This window comes from Mobula hypostoma, chromosome 13 (assembly GCF_963921235.1).
Source record: "Mobula hypostoma chromosome 13, sMobHyp1.1, whole genome shotgun sequence".
Lineage (NCBI taxonomy): Eukaryota > Metazoa > Chordata > Chondrichthyes > Myliobatiformes > Myliobatidae > Mobula > Mobula hypostoma.
Window position 1 is genome coordinate 44,491,080 of NC_086109.1, and position 17,299 is coordinate 44,508,378.

Here is a 17,299-nt window from a genome sequence, read left to right on the forward strand (position 1 = left end):
CCTGGTGAATGATCGACCAACCAACCGTGCTATTGGAAATGTAAATCAGACTCCGCCTCATAATATTATAACCAGGCACATGAACACTGCAACTTCCTTGGTTAGAGAGAGTAATGAATTTGTAACCAGGAAGGAGATACAAGTCACCATTCCGCTCCACGGTGGAGTTTTACAACGATTGGCAGCGCATGTGGATAGAATCGAGTTGTTTCAACGTTCCGGTGCGGCAGACTACCCAGTTGTAATGTAATCTCAGGTAAACTCCAAAGCCGATAGGCGATTCCGCAGCTCTTGAAAGTTTTATAATGTACTCTTCCGCCAGCATGGTTTTGAAGGAAGGAGCCGAAGTAGCAACTGGGGTCTCAGGTAGGCTGAAAGTTTGGTTTGCCTCGCATCTGAATATGGCAGATAACACCAGTTGTTCTGAGTGTTGTGTGTGGACGCTGTGGCTTTCTCGTGCTGGTGAGAGGGATTAATCTATTTACAGTAAATACAGTCAGAATGGCACTTACCTATAAGCCCAATTTTCGAGCCGTGGTAAAGACATTATAAGAAATAGTTGTCCTTGAATCAGTAGAAATAACCATTGAAATCCATCCTCGAAAAATCGGGACGATTCGATACTGCTTTACCAAAGACTTCAAAGAAAGGGTACCTTTGCTGATCGTAAATACAGTTATTAAGACTGATTAAAATGGATTATGGAAGGGATTCTGTCAACAGATTTGGATTAAAGTTAATGAAGTGTGTTTGGCTCCCATGTGCCTGCAACCCTTGTTTTTCCAGATAGCAGAGTTTGCGTGTTTTTGTTTTATGGGCTGTGTTAAGCCTTGTTGAACTGCGACGGTGAACACGCAATCCATCTTGCATTTTTCTTTTACGGGATATGGGCGTTGCCAGCAAAGCCAGCGTTTATTGCCCATCCCTAGTTACATTTGAGAAGGTGGAGATGAGCTGCCTTCTTGAACCCCTGCAGTCCCCGAGGTGTAGGTACACCCACAGTGCCGTTAGGGAGGGAATTCCATGATTTTGACCCAGCGGCAATAAAGGAACGGCGACATGTTTTCAAGTCAGGATGGTGAGCGACTTGGATGGGGATTTCCACGTGGTGCTCTTCCCAGGCATCTGCTGATCTCATCCTTCTAGAAGGTGGTTGTCCTGAGTCTGGAAGCTGCTGCCTTTGGAACTTCAGTGTGTTGTTCCAGTGCATCTTGTAGATAGTACACACTGCTGCAATTGTCCATCGATGGTGGAGGGATTGGATGCTTGTGGAAGGGGTACCAATCCAGTGAGCTGCCTTGTATTGGATGGTGTCGAGCTTCTTTAGTGTTGATGGAGCTGCACTCATCCAGGTGAGTGGCGAGTATTCCATTACACTCCTGACCTGAGTCTTGTAGATGGTGGACAGGCTTTGGGGAGTCAGAAGGTGAGTTACACACTACAGGATTCCTAGCCTTTGACCTGTTCTGGTAGCCACGGTGTTTATATGGCTAGACCAGTTCAGTTTCCTGTCAATGGTAACCCCCAGGATGTTGATAGTAGGGCAGTGAATGTTTGAGATGGTGAATAGAGTGACAGGTGGGTTGCTCTGACCCCAACGGTGTAGAACTTCCTGAGTGGTGTTTGAGTTGGGCTCACCAGGCCACATATTCCTGATGTGCCTTGTAAATGTTAGAAAATGGATGAAACACTCCCCACAGGATACCCAAAGTTTAATTTCTGTCGATACAAAATGCACTTTGTTGGGTTAAGTTTCTGGTCATTGGGATGGAGAGTAGGACCCATGAGTAGTTGGTTAGAATTGGTCTCTTCGTGTCATTTGAGTGGTAAAGAATATTCGTGAATTTTTTTTTCCTGTTCCTCAATTTCTCAGAAGATAGTTGCCAGAGACTGAGGTTATCTCATCACACAGTGACAGAAATCTGTAGTCACTTGCAAGAATGTCTCATAGCTGCTCGTTATCTGTGCCTGTGGAAATGGCCATTACCCTCAGATTTGTCCAGACCACTGCAGATATGTATTCACAGTCTCTCAACTGGCTGCACGAAAGTAGGTAAGCTAAGTGGCTGATCGGCAAGAGGCAGACTGGATAGTCCACGTTCTGGGTTGAGACCATTCAGCTTAACCACTGAGTCCCTCCAGCAGTTGAGTTTTGTTTTGCTCTTCTTCCAGCATCTGCAATCTCTCATGTCTCCAAGTCTTGTCAGCTACCAGCAGAACCAGAGTGAGGGAGTCATCCAGAAGAACTGCATCCAAAAGAAGTTTGCTACAGGTCATGGTTATGGTAATGATGCTAACTTCTCTGAGGATTGCTGTCTTGTTGTGGTGGAGAGGCTGGTAAGTTCCTGAGAACCAAACAGTGATGCCACCTGGACTTTAGCCATCTGGCATTTGGTTCCTAATAGGGTGCAGTCAAAGGGGATGTCTAGACAAAGGGCGATCCTCAGCAGTGGAACTGGAAGAAGATGATGACATATCATAAAGGTAGTGAAGGTGGAGGAAGGCTACAGCATTCAGAGGGTCTGCCAGTCCAGTCCCACTGGACTCTGACCCTGATCTATCAAGGACCATGTGGTGACTGCCCACGCATCAGCCTCCCCATGTTAAACAGTCACATACAGGTGCACTCCATTCAGAGAATCCACCCTAACATCCTGGATAAAGCCTCGTGATGATCAGCAAGTGGTGAAGGGGGCAGGATTGAGAGCCCTCAAAGCCACTAGTCCAGAATACGTGGATCCTGGGTCAGCTTCTACAGCTACGTGGAACCACCAATAGACAGCCCCTGTGGAGAACACCGTACTCACCTGGACTTATCACAGAAAACAAGATGCTAGACAAATTGAGTGTGTGTCCCTTCTTTGGCTTTCCTGATACAGTGTTACATTATTTGCCCATTCTTAGTGGTCTCTGCAGTACCAGACTAACCAGAAGTATTCATGAACAGCAGGACTTCTGATTAAACAGTGTTTAGCTAACATAGAGCAACAACATCATTCAGAAACAGATGCTGGCGACGTGAAGCACACACCATATGTAGATGCATCAGAGTTGGAAGGTCAGCCGAACATTGCTACTTGGAATCTTCTTATAGCTTATTAGATAATAACTAATATAACTATTGTAATTATAAAGCTCATTTAGTTATCAAAGTTACAGTTACATCCCATATCTCCTCCCCCTGCCAAACCCACTGAAATAAAAACTCCTGATGCCAACCATCCATTCTATACAGATTGTTCAGTCCTATAGTGGTTCCCATCAATGAACAACTGAACCAGCCAGCTGAGAATCAATAACAGAAGTTGAGCAAGGCAAGGGAAATCTTGCATCTTATGTAACTCTGTTTTGTTTCCCCACACACTCACATGCTTCTGTGCTTCAAGTACTGGTGGAGGGAAGCTCTGCTGACCCGTGACCTCCTGGTGCTCAGTCCATGGAGGAAACACAACACCTGCTCCATCTGCATTTGAGTAGTTATACTGCATAGAAACAGGCCCTTTGTTCCCTACCTGAGCTAGTCCCATTTGCTAATTAACTTTGCCAAGGACGCTACATTAATTGGCCTTATCTCAAACAATAACGAGGTGGCCCACAGGGAAGAAGTCATCTCTCTGACACAGTGGTGTCAAGAAAACAACCTCCCCCTGAATGCCGCAAAAACTAAGGAGCTGGTTGTGGATTACAGGAGGAATGGAGACGGGCTAACCCCTATTGACCTCAATGGATCTAGGGTTGAGAAGGTGAACAGCTTTAAGTTCCTCAGCATCCACATCACTGAGGATCTCATGTGGTCTGTATGCACCAGCTGCGGTGAAAAAGGCACAACAGTGCCTCTTTCACCTTGGACGGTTGAGGAAGTTTGGTATGGGCCCCCAGATTCTAAGAACTTTGTACAGGGGCATAATTGAGAGCACCCTGACTGGCTGCATCACTGCCTGGTATGGGAACTGTACCTCCCTCAATCGCAGGACTCTGCAGAGAGTGGAGCGGACAGTTCAGCGCATCTGTAGTTGTGAACTTCCTACGATTCAGGACATTTACAAGGACAGGTGTGTAAAAAGGGTCCGTAGGATCATTGGGGACCCATGTCACCCCAAACACAATCTATTCCAGCTGCCACCATCCGGGAAGCGGTACCGCAGCATAAAAGCCAGGACCAACAGGCCAGCAGACTGATTTGAGTGTACTCTATATTACATTGACTGTTCTATTTATTATAAATTACGATGATTGCACATTTAGATGGAGATGTAATGTAAAAATTTTTACTCCTGTATGTGAAAGATAGAAGAAATAAATCCAATTAAATTTGCCTGTTTTTGGCCCATTTTACTCAAAGCCTTCCCTGTATGTGTACCTGTCCAAATGTCCTTTAAACATTGTAATTGTACACTTTCTGGCAACTTGCTTCATACAGTAAATGTACTACTCTCTGTGGGCGGGGGGAAGTACTTTCAGGCCCTCTTAAGTTTTCCCCTCTCAACCATGAACTTGTGCTCTATAGTTTTAAAGTTCCCTGCCCTCGAAAGAAGGCTGTGATCACCCACCCTTCCACTCCCCCCATCATTATATTCTGGTGTTTTCCCTCTCTATTTCCAGTCCTGAAGAAGGTTCTCAGCTGAAACATTGGCTATTTATTTCCATAGATGCTGCCTGACCTTCCTCTAACATTTGGTGTGTTACTCTGGGTTTGCAACATCTGTGGACTTCCTTGTGTTTATGACCTCCCCCACCCCCCACCCCCCCACAACTCCCGCCACCTTCATGATTTTATAGACCTGTAGTCACCCCTTCTGCCTTCTGTCAGGTAAAACAGTGCCAGCCTGCCCACCGTCTCCTTTTCACTCAAGCCCTTCACTGCCAGCAACACCTGTTGTGAGTCTTTTCAGCACTCTGTGGGCTATTTGCATGGTGACCAGAACAGCACACAATATTCCAAGTGTGGTTTGACCAACATCTTGTACAGCTATAGCATAACTTTCCATTTTATGTGCTCCAGTTCCCAACCAGTGAGGTTGTCACCTTCACCACTCTGTCCATCTGTGTCAGGGCCCCTAGATCTCTGTTCTACTGTACTCTTGAGTCTTCTGCTATTTGCTGCTCTGGTTTCACTTCCAAAAAGGAGAATGTGGACACAACAAGCAGGACGTGAGCCTTGTCATGGACAGTGGCCCTTATATGCATTAATGACTGCTTCCTATCCTTGCACAGAACTCAAATGTCACCATCATCCTGCCTTAACTTCCATGTCTACCTCTGTCCTTTTCCTTTCTTAATATTTCTAATTCCACCTCAAGTGGATTCTCAACAATTTTAGATAACCTGTCTTTCCTGATTATATCTGAAGACCTGTTCTGCCCTAAGTATGTTTAACTGAAAATTATTTTCCATAAATCAACTTGTTTGTGTATTTCGAATCAGCTCCTTTACTTCAGATTTCCAGCAACGAATGTGATCATATCTCACAGGTCCAGCATTCTTTCCTTCTCTTCTGCTCTCAGTTGTAAGTTCCAAGCAAAATACCTTGCCTTTCGTCTCTGCATGTTGGATTAATGTGCACTCCAGAGTATGATAATTTCAGAGAGCTACCTATTCCTGCCTGTCTGCACCAGGACAATTCTGATGTCGGATCATCTGCCGGTTACTTCATCTCTCTCTCTTTCTCTTTCTTTAGATGCTTCCCAATGTGTTGAGTATTTTCAGTGTTCCCTTTTGTTCAGACTTCTAGTATCAACTCTCTTCAGCACCCTTCACAGTTCAATATACAGTATTCTTTTGTCATTTTTTCTTTCCCCAGCTGCCACCATAGAAATGGACAACTCCAAAGGAATTGTTACCCAAACAAGCCAGGTCCCATCACAGAAGTTGCCTTTGTTCTTTCCTCCTCTTCCCCTCTGCATCTAAGAAGTGTTACTTTTCTCACTTTTTCTTTACAGTTCCAAATGAGAGGTCATTGACCTGAAGTGGTCTTTCTGTTTCCCGCTCCACTGATGCAGGCTCACTAGCTGAGCGTGCCCAGTACTTTCAGTTGTTATAGAAGAGAATAATAGTTATGCTTTCAACATAATGTTCTTTGAGAAGTGGCATGCTGCAGTAAGTTGGACGAGGCATATAGCAAAGGGCAGATGATGATGAATACAGTATGGTGCTTGTAACTCTGCAGCTGTCCTCTGCTTTCCTGCTGGTATTCTACAGTGCATAACCCAGGAATATTGACCCTTTATAGTTGGCTGACTGCTCCTAAATTCAAAGTTATATTTATTTTCTGCCATTTTTAAAGCTGCCATAGTCCGATAGCAAGAAGATATTGATTGCAGAGCTTGTAAATAAGATTTCTACTGTCAAAAAAATTGTGCAAGAAGCCAGTTTCTATTTGTATTTTTTCAGAAAAATTACTGGAAAGCATAATTCCTTCCCCCAATCTTGTGTTGACATGTATTTAATCACTTTAAATTGATGGATATCTCCCATGCCAAATAAATATAAATGGGTAATTTTTCGGTCCTTGCTGAAATCTGTTGGCATTTTAAGTGTTTACTGAAAAAAATCCTTCACTTTTTATCTTTTAAAATGTTTTCTATGCTCTTTGTCTAACAAAAAATTCATTGCCCTCTATTTTTAAGAAGGGAATGATAGAAATGAGAAGTCAGTTTCTATATTTGGTCAACTTTAACATATTCCTTTCTCTTGTTGAACAGTAATAAGAAAGTGATTAATTTTCTGTTACGCCTTAGTCATTTAAAGAGTGCCAATAAAGTAGGAATGTAAGCCCCATTACCCTAACATAATGTGAGATCTGCCTATGTAGTCTTCAGATGCAAAGAGGAGTGATATACAGTATGTCTCGCGAACAAATTAAACGTTTTGTATCACATAACTGCATGCTATTAAATCCATCTGCATTGGTTCTACGAGAGAATTATCTTTGTTTAAACAGCTACGCCTGAATTTCAAAGCTGGTCACCTGCCTGACCTTTTCAATACTGGACTGAGCTTCTATGATACAGCAAAAGTAATCGATTCTTGCTTATCCCATTGATTTGTATATCTTGGTATTCTTTTCAGAGGACTAGAATATCAAAGGATGTACTGCTGAGGCTCTAAGGCATTGGTCAGATGACATTTGGAATGCTCTGAGTACTTTTAGACCTTGTATCTAAGGAAAGATGTGTTGGCTGTGGAGGTGGTCTAGAGGAGGTTCACAAGAACGATACCAGGAAAGAAGGGCTTAACAGATGAGGAGCATTTGATGGCTTTGAGCCTGTACATGGTGAAGTTCAGAAGGATGACTGGGATCTCATTAACAACTACCAAATAACTAAAGCCTGGATAGAGTGGATGCACAGAGAATGTTCCCATGAGTAGAGGGGTCTAGGGTCTGAGACTACAGCCTCAGAATAAAGTTCTACATAAATTTATTAGCAAAGTACATATAGTATATCACCATATATGCGGGCAATCACAGCAACTACAAGAAACACAATAGAATCAATGAAAGACCGCACCCAACAAACCAATGTGCAAAAAACCAACAAATTGTGCAAATGCAAAAGAAAGAGAAGAAAAAAATAATAATAAACAGGTAAGAAATAAATATCGAAAACATAAGATGAAGTGTCCTTGAAGGTGAGCCCATAGGTTATGGGAACAGTTCAGAGATGAGTGGGTGAAGTTGAGTGAAGACCCCCCCCCCCCAGTTCAAGAGCCCAGATGGTTGAGGGGTAATAACTCTTCCTGAACCTGGTGGTGTGGGTGCCACCTTCCGGATGGCAGTAGTGAGAAGTCAGCATGGCCTGGATGGTGGGGATCCTTGATGAATGCTGCTTTCCTGCAACATCACTCCATAGAGGCGTGCTCAGTGGTGGGGAGGGCCATATTCACTACTTGTTGTAGGCTTTTCCATACAGGGGTATTGTTGTTTCCATACCAGGCCATGATGGAACCCATCAATATAAAGGGAGGCCCCTTTAGAGCTGAGATGAGGATGAATTTCTTCAGCCAGAGAATCATGAATCTGTGGAATTCATTGCCATGGAGGGATACGGAGATGAAGTCATTTGGTGTATTTAAAGCAGAAGTTGATAGTTTCTTGATTGGAGGGAGTTAAGAGTTATAGGGAGAAGGCAGGAGAATGAAGTTGAGGGAAAAAATGAGTTATAATTGAATAGCAGAGCAAACACAATATGTTGAAAGGTCCAATTCTGCTCCTAATGGTTTTATGATCGCCACTCCCTAACAGTAACTAAGCTAACAGATGGAATGTCACCTGGAATTAGCAAAAGAAGGTTATTAAATCAATTTGGATCTCATTTAGGAAGAGCAACCACAGATGCAAACCTAAAAGGGTTCCTGATTGATACAAGGAATTGCAGTTGCTGGAATCTGGAGCAAAAAGCAAACTGGCAGAAGATCTCAGCAATCAGGCAGTATCTGTGGAAGCAATTTGGATCAAGACCCCAATTGCTTGTATTTCACCTCATTGTGATCCTGTCTTTAACTGCTAGGCATGTGGTTTTAGATGAGGTAATCTGATATTAGACTGAGCTGGAAAGAAATACCATAACATTTGAGCTGGGTATTTGTGTCTTGATTTTTGTCCACAGTACTTTATTTAATTCCCTTGTGATTATACTCCAATTACCTACCATGTATACGAGGGAACTTAGTACCTGTTGAGTGGTGTCATAGAGCAGTTGTATTTTTGATTGTTCCTATGCTGCAGAAAATATTTGTTCACTGAAATGTGAAACAGTGACAGGAGAAATCCTACGTGAAGTGTTTGACCTTTTTTTTGTTATCTTCAAGAAGCAATACTGTTTGCTACTGACAAACATATGAACTCAAAGATTTAACACCCTTCACAGTATTTCTAAGATAGTTCCAGGCATTAGTTCAAATGGATAAACAAGAGATTTTTTTCAGAAATCTAGAGCAACACACACAAATTGTTGGAGGAACTCAGCAGGCCAGGCAGCATCTATGGAGAGGAATAAACAGTTGAAGTTTCGGGCTGAGACCCTTCATCAGGACTGGAAAGGAAGGGGTTAGAAAGCAGATTAAGGTGGGGGAGGGAAGAAGTACAAGCTGGCAGGTGAGGGGGAAGGTGGGTGGGCGGTTCAAAAGGATACCTGACAGCCATGAAATCACCAAGTGGAAAATTAAATGTTGTATGAAGTGAAATAATACATTTCAGAAGTTGGTGAGAGACGTATAATCCACTTACATAACATTACTATTTTTAGGATCAATGAGTTTAAGCAGTAATAATGGTTGTTATGATATTAACAGCAATTTAGTTTTGCTATCCTAACAACTGTAAAATTTGACCTTTGTTTATCAGCTCATTAAGTTATGGAAGGGCAGATGGGCCATGAGGGAAATAATGATGACAGGGGTCAGGGAGGTGAGGGATTTGTTCAAAATGTTTGCGTCTGCTACTTTTTACAGCCAACATTTCCCTCCCTCCTATTTGCTTGCGCAAATCCAGATGTTTGGGCCTTCACAAACTTGAGCATGTCAGTCGCGGAAGTAGGAATCTTCCTCTACTTGAGCTAGGCTTTTCTTGCGTAACAGTGCTAAGAAGACAAAATAATTTGTTACTTAAGGCAGTGTACATGGATTTGTGAGATAAAGTTTCTGTCTGATCTGCTATATTAATACTTAATTCTACCTTTGCTGATTTTGACTGGCCTGACAAGTGGCTTGGCTCTTTGTGAGGCAAGGACAGATGTGAATTGTTTCTGAGAAGTGAAAGACCATGAATTGTGAAGTTGTTGCAAGAGCTGCTTTGTTAGGGGTATTAGATGGACCTGGGTGCCAAATGGGCAAAATGATTAAAAATTGAGGGTGCCTTGGCATCTCTAGAAATATCAAGCAGCAGGTGCATTAGCTCATCACCTTCCTTGGAAAGCTTTGAATCAGAATCAGGTTTATTATCACTGGCATGTGACGTGAAATTTCTTAGCTTAGCAGCAGCAGTTCAATGCAATAGATAATCTAGCAGAGAGAGAGAGAGAGAGAAAAAATAATTGATTTACTTGTTTATTATTATGTTTTATTTAATTTATATATATTGAATAGATTTAAAAGAATGTGCAAAAACAGAAATACTGTATATTTAAAAAAAAGTGAGGTAGTTTCCAAAGCTTCAATGTCCATTTAGGCAGAGGGGAAGAAGCTGTTCCTGAATCGCTGAGTGTGTGCCTTCAGGCTTCTGTATCTCCTACCTGATGGTAACGGTGAGAAAAGGGCATGCCCTGGGTGCTGGAGGTCTTTAATAATGGACGCTGCCTTTCTGAGACACCGCTCCCAAAAGATGTCCTGGGTACTTTGTAGGCTAGTGCCCAAGATGGAGCTGACCAGATTTACAACCTTCTACAGCTTCTTTCGGTCCTGTGCAGTAGCCCCTCCATATCAGACAGTGATGCAGCCTGTCAGAATGCTCTCCACGGTACAACTATAGAAGTTTTTGAGTGTATTTATTGACGTGCCAAATCTCTTCAAACTCCTAATAAAGTATAGCCGCTGTCTTGCCTTCTTTATAATTACATCGATATGTTGGGACCAGGTTAGATCCTCGGAGATCTTGCCACCCAGGAACTTGAAGCTGCTCACTGTCTCCACTTCTGATCCCTCTATGAGGATTGGTATGTGTTCCTTCATCTTACCCTTCCTGAAGTCCACAATCAGCTCTTTCGTCTTACTGACATTGAGTGCCAGGTTGTTGCTGTGACACCACTCCACTAGTTGGTATATCTCACTCCTATACACCTTTTCGTCACCACCTGAGATTGTACCAACAATGGCTGTATCATTAGCAAATTTATGGATGGTATTAGAGCTATGCCTAGCCACACAGTCATGTGTATATAGAGAGTAGAGCAGTGGGTTAAGCGCATACCCTTGAGGTGCGCCAGTGTTGATCGTCAATGAGGAGTATATGTTATCACCAATCCGCACAGACTATCTTCTTCCGTTTAGGAAGTCAAGGATCCAATTGCAGAGGGAGGTACAGAGGCCCAGGTTCTGCAACTTCTCAACCAGGATTGAGAAGTCCCTTCCTCCTGTATGCTGTGACTTCTGGGCTGATGTTTTGTCCAATGCAGGAGAAGATAATTCTGGAGACCCTAGATAGTGTGATGAGAACCTCTCAGATCCAAGGAGGCATCTAGAAGATGACATCATCATCATCATCATCATCATCATCATCATCATACTGAGTTTAGCTCAGTGATGCACCTAGATGCCTTATGCCTTGTATTTCTCTTGTTTGTGGTTAGTTGGTACCTCCTGGCTGTCATTTTTGTGGTTGCTTCTTGTGTCTAAAGATCAATTTATTTGTGTCTCTCAGTGTGTGATCTTCAGCGGGAAGGGTGGGGGGAGGAAAGGGACGGGGTGGGGGAAGTTGGTTTAATCTAAATACCTTCATAAAAATTGAGCTTTCATTAGTCAAGATAAAATATGAAGTGATTAATTAACCAAAGCTGAAAATTCTAAAGCTCAAGAACAAAGTTAATTTTTGCTCATAGGAGCACACCTGCACACACACCCTTTCCCCTGAAATGTTAACGGTTGTTTCTGGTTGTAGATGCTGCCTTACCTGAATTCCTGCAGTAGTCTGTGTTTGTGTGTGAAGCACCTTCAATTACTCCAAAAGACGAGGTTTGGTAAAATACTGAAAGACTTTTATTCGCTGTACAATACGACCTCCACAGTGAGTGTCTGCCCCCGGACTGAGGGGGAGAGGCAAGGCGAACACCTTTATACAGGACTCTGTGGGAGGAGCCACAGGGGCAGTCAGCAGAGGGGTGTGTCCAGACAGGTAACCGAGTTACAACATATATACATGGTTTACCACATTCACCCCTCTTTTTTTTAAAAAGAGTCCCCCGGGGTGAAGTGACTTTAAAACAAGTATATTTACAGGTTAAGTCTATCAGGCGGTCGAGTCCGTCGCTGTGATCTACGTAGCACCGGTGGTGATTGCATCGGCGATGGCGTTGTGCTGGTATGGGAGTGTCGTGTGGTGTCTGTATAGGGTTTGGGGTGCACGGTGTCTCGTAGGTACATACATTGGTGGGTACGGGGTCAATAGTCACCATGGAGTGTTCAGGGTAGGGGCCCGGAGCTCCTGCGGGCGCCAGGTTGCGGATGGAGACCGTGTCCTCCCGCCCATCAGATAAAACCACGTAGGCATACTGGGGGTTCGCATGAAGTAAGTGAACCCTCTCGACTATCAGGGAGTATTTATTGCTCCTCGCATGTTTCCAGAGCTGCACTGGCCCCGGGAACGTCAACCAAGTTGGCAGGGTGGTCCCAGTGGTCGATTTTCTGGGAAAAGAAGAGAGCCGCTCATGAGGGGTGGCATTGGTGGATGTGCGTAACAGGGAGCGGATGGAGTGGAGTGCCTCGGGAAGGACCTCCTGCCAGCGGGAGACCGGCAGTCCCTTTGACCTGAGGGCTAAGAGTGTGGCTTTCCACACTGTGCCATTCTCCTTCTCCACCTGTCCATTCCCCCGGGGATTATAGCTTGTGGTCCTACTGGTTGCAATTCTCCTAGCCAGTAGATATTGGCGCAGCTCGTCACTCATAAACGAGGACCCTCTGTCACTGTGGATATAGCATGGGTATCCGAACAGAGTGAAGAGCTTGCGCAGGGCTTTTATAACTGACGTGGTAGTGGTGTCGGGGCAGGGGATGACGAAGGGAAACTGCGAGTACTCGTCGATAACGTTGAGAAAGTACACATTGAGGTCGGTGGAGGGAAGGGGGCCCTTAAAGTCAACACTCAGTCGCTCAAAGGGGCGGGTGGCCTTGATGAGTGGTGCCTTTTCGGGTCGGTAGAAGTGCGGTTTGCACTCTGCGCAGACTTGGCAGTCCCTGGTCATCGTCCCGATCTCCTCAAGGGAGTAAGGCAGGTTCCGGGCTTTCACGAAGTGGAAAAGCCGGGTGACTCCCGGGTGGCAAAGGTCTACATGTAGGGCGTATAGCCGGTTGATCTGCGCGCTGGCGCATGTTCCCCAGGATAGGGCATCAGAGGGCTCGTTGAGCTTCCCAGGCCTGTACATGATGTCATATTTGTAGGTGGAGAGTTCGATTCTCCGCCTCAGAATTTTATCATTTTTGATTTTGCTCCGCTGCTGATTATTAAACATGAATACGACTGAGCGCTGGTCAGTTAGCAGGGTGAACCTTTTGCCGGCAAGATAAGGCACTGGAGGCACTATAGCTTCCACTATGGCCTGAGCTTCTTTCTGTACAGCAGAGTGCCGAATTTCAGGGCCTTGAAGAGTACAGGAGAAGAACGCCACTGGTCTTCCTGCCTGGTTGAGGGTAGCAGCCAGCACAAAGTCGGAGGCGTCACTCTCTACTTGGAAGGGAATGGCCTCATCCACCGCATGCATTGCTGCTTTGGCAATGTCCCCTTTTATGCGGTTGAAGGCCGCGTGGGCCTCGGCAGAGAGGGGGAATGTGGTGGACTTGACCAGGGGGGCGGGCCTTGTCTGCATAGTTAGAGACCCATTGGGCGTAATATGAAAAGAAGCCCAGGCACCTTTTGAGGGCTCTGAGGGTGTTGGGAAGAGGGAGTTCCAACAAGGGGCGCATACGGTCGGGGTCAGGGCCAATGACTCCATTCTCCACGACACACCCAAGGATAGCAAGTCGGGTGGTCCCAAATACACACTCGTCCTTGTTATAGGTGAGGTTGAAAGATTTGGCCGCTTGGAGAAATTTTTGGAGGTGGCACCGACCAAGATGGCCGCCCCCATGTCTCGCACGTGGTGGTGGCGTGCAGGGAAGATGGCAGCAGGCAAGATGGCGACCCCCATGTCTCGCATGCGGCGCTGCTCGATCCGGCTTGCAGTTTTGACTTACAGACCTTGGCGAAGTGGCCCTTCTTTCCACAGCTGGAGCAGGTATCTTGTCGGGCCGCGCAGCGTTTCTGGGGGTGTTTCTCCAGTCCGCAGAAGCAGCACTTCGCGGACTCACGACTGGCGGCAGCCGAGGTCGATTCGCCGGCAGGTTACAGGGTCTGCGGCACCCACGAGGCCATCGGGGGATCGCGTGCCTGGAGAGCCTCGGAGTTATGCAGAGCGGCCTCCAACATATCAGCCAGCTCGATCGCCAAACTTAGGGTAAGATCGGCTTTTTCCAGCAGCCGCTGGCGCACGTACACTGACCTGGTCGCCGTAACGAAGGCGTCTCTCACTAGGAGTTCTGCATGCTGCGCCGCCGTCAGCTCCTGGCAATTGCAGGCTCGCACGAGCGTCCGTAGGGCCTGGGCGAACTCAGCACTCGATTCCCCGGGGCGTTGTTGCCGTGTCGCTAAACAGTGCCGAGCATAGACGCTGTTTATCGGCCGCAAGTATTGTCTTTTGAGTGCGTTCATCGCGCCGTCGTAGTTCGGCTGGTCTCTGATCAGTGAATAGACCCGTGGACTGACCCTGGAGAGTAGAACTCTGCGCTTCACTACGGTCGGTCGCTTTAATCTCCTCTAGATACGCTTCGAAGCAGGCCAGCCAGAGTTCGAAAGCATTTCCAGCTTCAGGTGTTTGCGGATTGAGGTCTAATTTTTCTGGTCTCAGGGACTGTTCCATGTTTTAAAATGTACAACGAATAAAATTGAAGCACCTTCAATTACTCCAAAAGACTGAGGTTTGGTAAAATACTGAAAGGCTTTTATTCGCTGTACAATACGACCTCCACAGTGAGTGTCTGCCCCCGGACTGAGGGGGAGGGGCAAGGCGAACACCTTTATACAGGACTCTGTGGGAGGAGCCACAGGGGCAGTCAGCAGAGGGGCGTGTCCAGACAGACATATATACATGGTTTACCACAGTGTGTGTGTGCGCACGTGTGCACGCATGTTGTGCGCACGTGTGCACGCATGTGTACATGGCTGTGTTCCTATGAGCAAAAGTTAGTTCGTCCTTGAGCTTTAGAATTTTTAACTTTGTTTACTTAATCACTTCATATCTTATCTTGACAAATGAAGGGTAGTTAGACTGAACAGACTTTGGCCCTGAATAGCTCGCATTTCCTCTTTCTCAAAGGTTCCCAACCTTTTTTATCCCATGGACCGTGGGCAATAACAGAGTCCATAACCATGGACTCCAGGTTGGGAACCCCTGCTTCTTTCTGAATTTTGATATTTATAAATGTCAGCTGTACCCATTCAAACAGAGTCAATTTATTAATATCTTCAGGATATGGAAACCTTATCGTATCCAGGTACTCTTTAGTATGTATAAAGTTTCATTCAATTCAAACAATGTTTTGCTTTCTATCTACGGGGGTTCTTAAGTAGAGAGTGACTTTACCATCATGATAAACCGTTTCCCCTATTGGAAATAGTGTACTGTTATCACCCATTCCTCTGCACCCTGCGTCTAGTGGGCCACCGGGACCTTTGATTGTAATTTATATAAACCATTCAGATATTAATGTACAAGGCATGGTTAGTAAGTTTATAGATGATACCAAAATAGTGGGGTAGCATAGAAGGTTGTGAAAAAATTAATGGAATCTTGACCAGCTGAATATATGGACTAAGGATCGGCAAATGGCTTTTGATCCAGATACGTGAGGGGTATTGTATTTTGGGAGATCAAACGAGGGTAGGATTTATGTCGTGAAGAGGGTCATCCTGGGGAATGTTATGGAACAGTGAAACCTCGCAGTGCAAGTGCATGTTTCACTGAAGGTAGACTCACAGGCAGGTAAGGTGGAGAAGGAGGTGTTTGTGGCACATTGGCCTTAACAGTCAGGGCATTGAGTGCAGGAGTTAAATCTATACTGCAATTGTATAAGATGTTGGTGAGGCTGCACTTGAAGTATCATGTACAGTTTTGGTAACCTTACTATTACAAATATGTTCTTAAACTAGAAAGAGCACAGAAACTACTTACCCAGAACTTGGGCTTGAGTGATTGAAGTGAACATGGAACAGTAAAGCACAGTACACATCTTTCAGCCCATGCTGTTGTGCCAACCTTACAACCCACTCCGAGATCAACTAATTCTTCCCTCCCACATAGCCCACTATTTTTCTTTCATCCTTGTGCCTCTCTGTTAAATATCCCGAATGGATCTGCCGCTACCACACACTCAGCAATGCATTCCATGCACTTACCAATCTGTTCTTTAAAAAAAAATTGCCTGTGACATCCTCCACCTCAGCGAGTTCCGCATTCTCACCTTTGTCCCCCTTCGCCCACACCTCAGCGAGTTCCGCATTCGCCACGATGCGGAACTCTTCTTCCATCGTCTCCGTCTCCGAGCCTACTTCTTCGGCAAGGACTCTTCCACCCCCGACGATGACCCCTTCTCCCGTCTTCAATCCTCCTCTTCTTCATGGACACCCCGCTCTGGTCTTCTGCCTGCTCTGGATCTCTTTATTGCTAACTGCCGACGGGACATCAACCATCTCGACTTTACCGCACCTTGTCCCCATTCCAACCTCACTCCTTCGGAACGCTCTGCTCTCCACTCCCTCCGCACTAATCCTAACTTTATTATTAAACCCGCCGATAAGGGGGGTGCTGTTGTAGTCTGGCGTACTGACCTCTACCTTGCCGAGGCACAGCGACAACTCACGGATACCTCCTCTTATTTACCCCTCGATCGTGACCCCACTAAGGAGCACCAGGCCATTGTCTCCCACACCATCATCGACTTTATACGCTCAGGGGATCTCCCATCCACTGCTACCAACCTTATAGATCCCACACCTCGCTCTTCCCGTTTCTACCTCCTACCCAAGATCCACAAACATGCCTGTTCTGGCTGACCTATTGTCTCAGCTTGCTCCTGCCCCACCGAACTCATTTCTGCATACCTCGACACGGTTTTACCCCCCTTGTTTAATCCCTTCCTACCTATGTTCGTGACACCTCTCACGCTCTTAAACTTTTCGATGATTTTAAGTTCCCTGGCCCCCACCGCTTTATTTTCACCATGGATGTCCAGTCCCTATATACTTCCATCCCCCATCAGGAAGGTCTCAAAGCTCTACGCTTCTTTTTGGATTCCAGACCTAATCAGTTCCCCTCTACCACCACTCTGCTCCGTCTAGCGGAATTAGTCCTTACTCTTAATAATTTCTCCTTTGGCTCTTCCCACTTCCTCCAAACTAAAGGTGTAGCTATGGGCACCCGTATGGGTCCTAGCTATGCCTACCTTTTTGTTGGCTTTGTGGAACAATCTATGTTCCGTGCCTATTCTGGTATCTGTCCCCCACTTTTCCTTCGCTACGTCGACGACTGCATTGGCGCTGCTTCCTGCACGCATGCAGAGC

The 17,299-nt window shown here is 45.5% G+C and overlaps 1 protein-coding gene across 4 annotated transcripts in view; it reads left to right on the forward strand.

The window, feature by feature from the left end:
- The window catches only part of LOC134355557 (alpha-1,3-mannosyl-glycoprotein 4-beta-N-acetylglucosaminyltransferase C-like), a 144,980-nt gene that overhangs the window by 68,382 nt on the left and 59,299 nt on the right, over nucleotides 1-17,299 (forward strand). Inside the window, exon 1 of one of the 4 annotated variants that reach the window (XM_063065590.1) lies at nucleotides 6-256. The exons of 2 other annotated variants lie outside the window; for them this stretch is intronic. The gene's annotated coding sequence lies outside the window, so the exon portion shown is untranslated. Of the gene's footprint in view, nucleotides 1-5; nucleotides 257-1,942; nucleotides 2,338-17,299 lie in introns of those variants that run through there. One more of the 4 variants, XM_063065592.1, reaches the window with a different exon arrangement.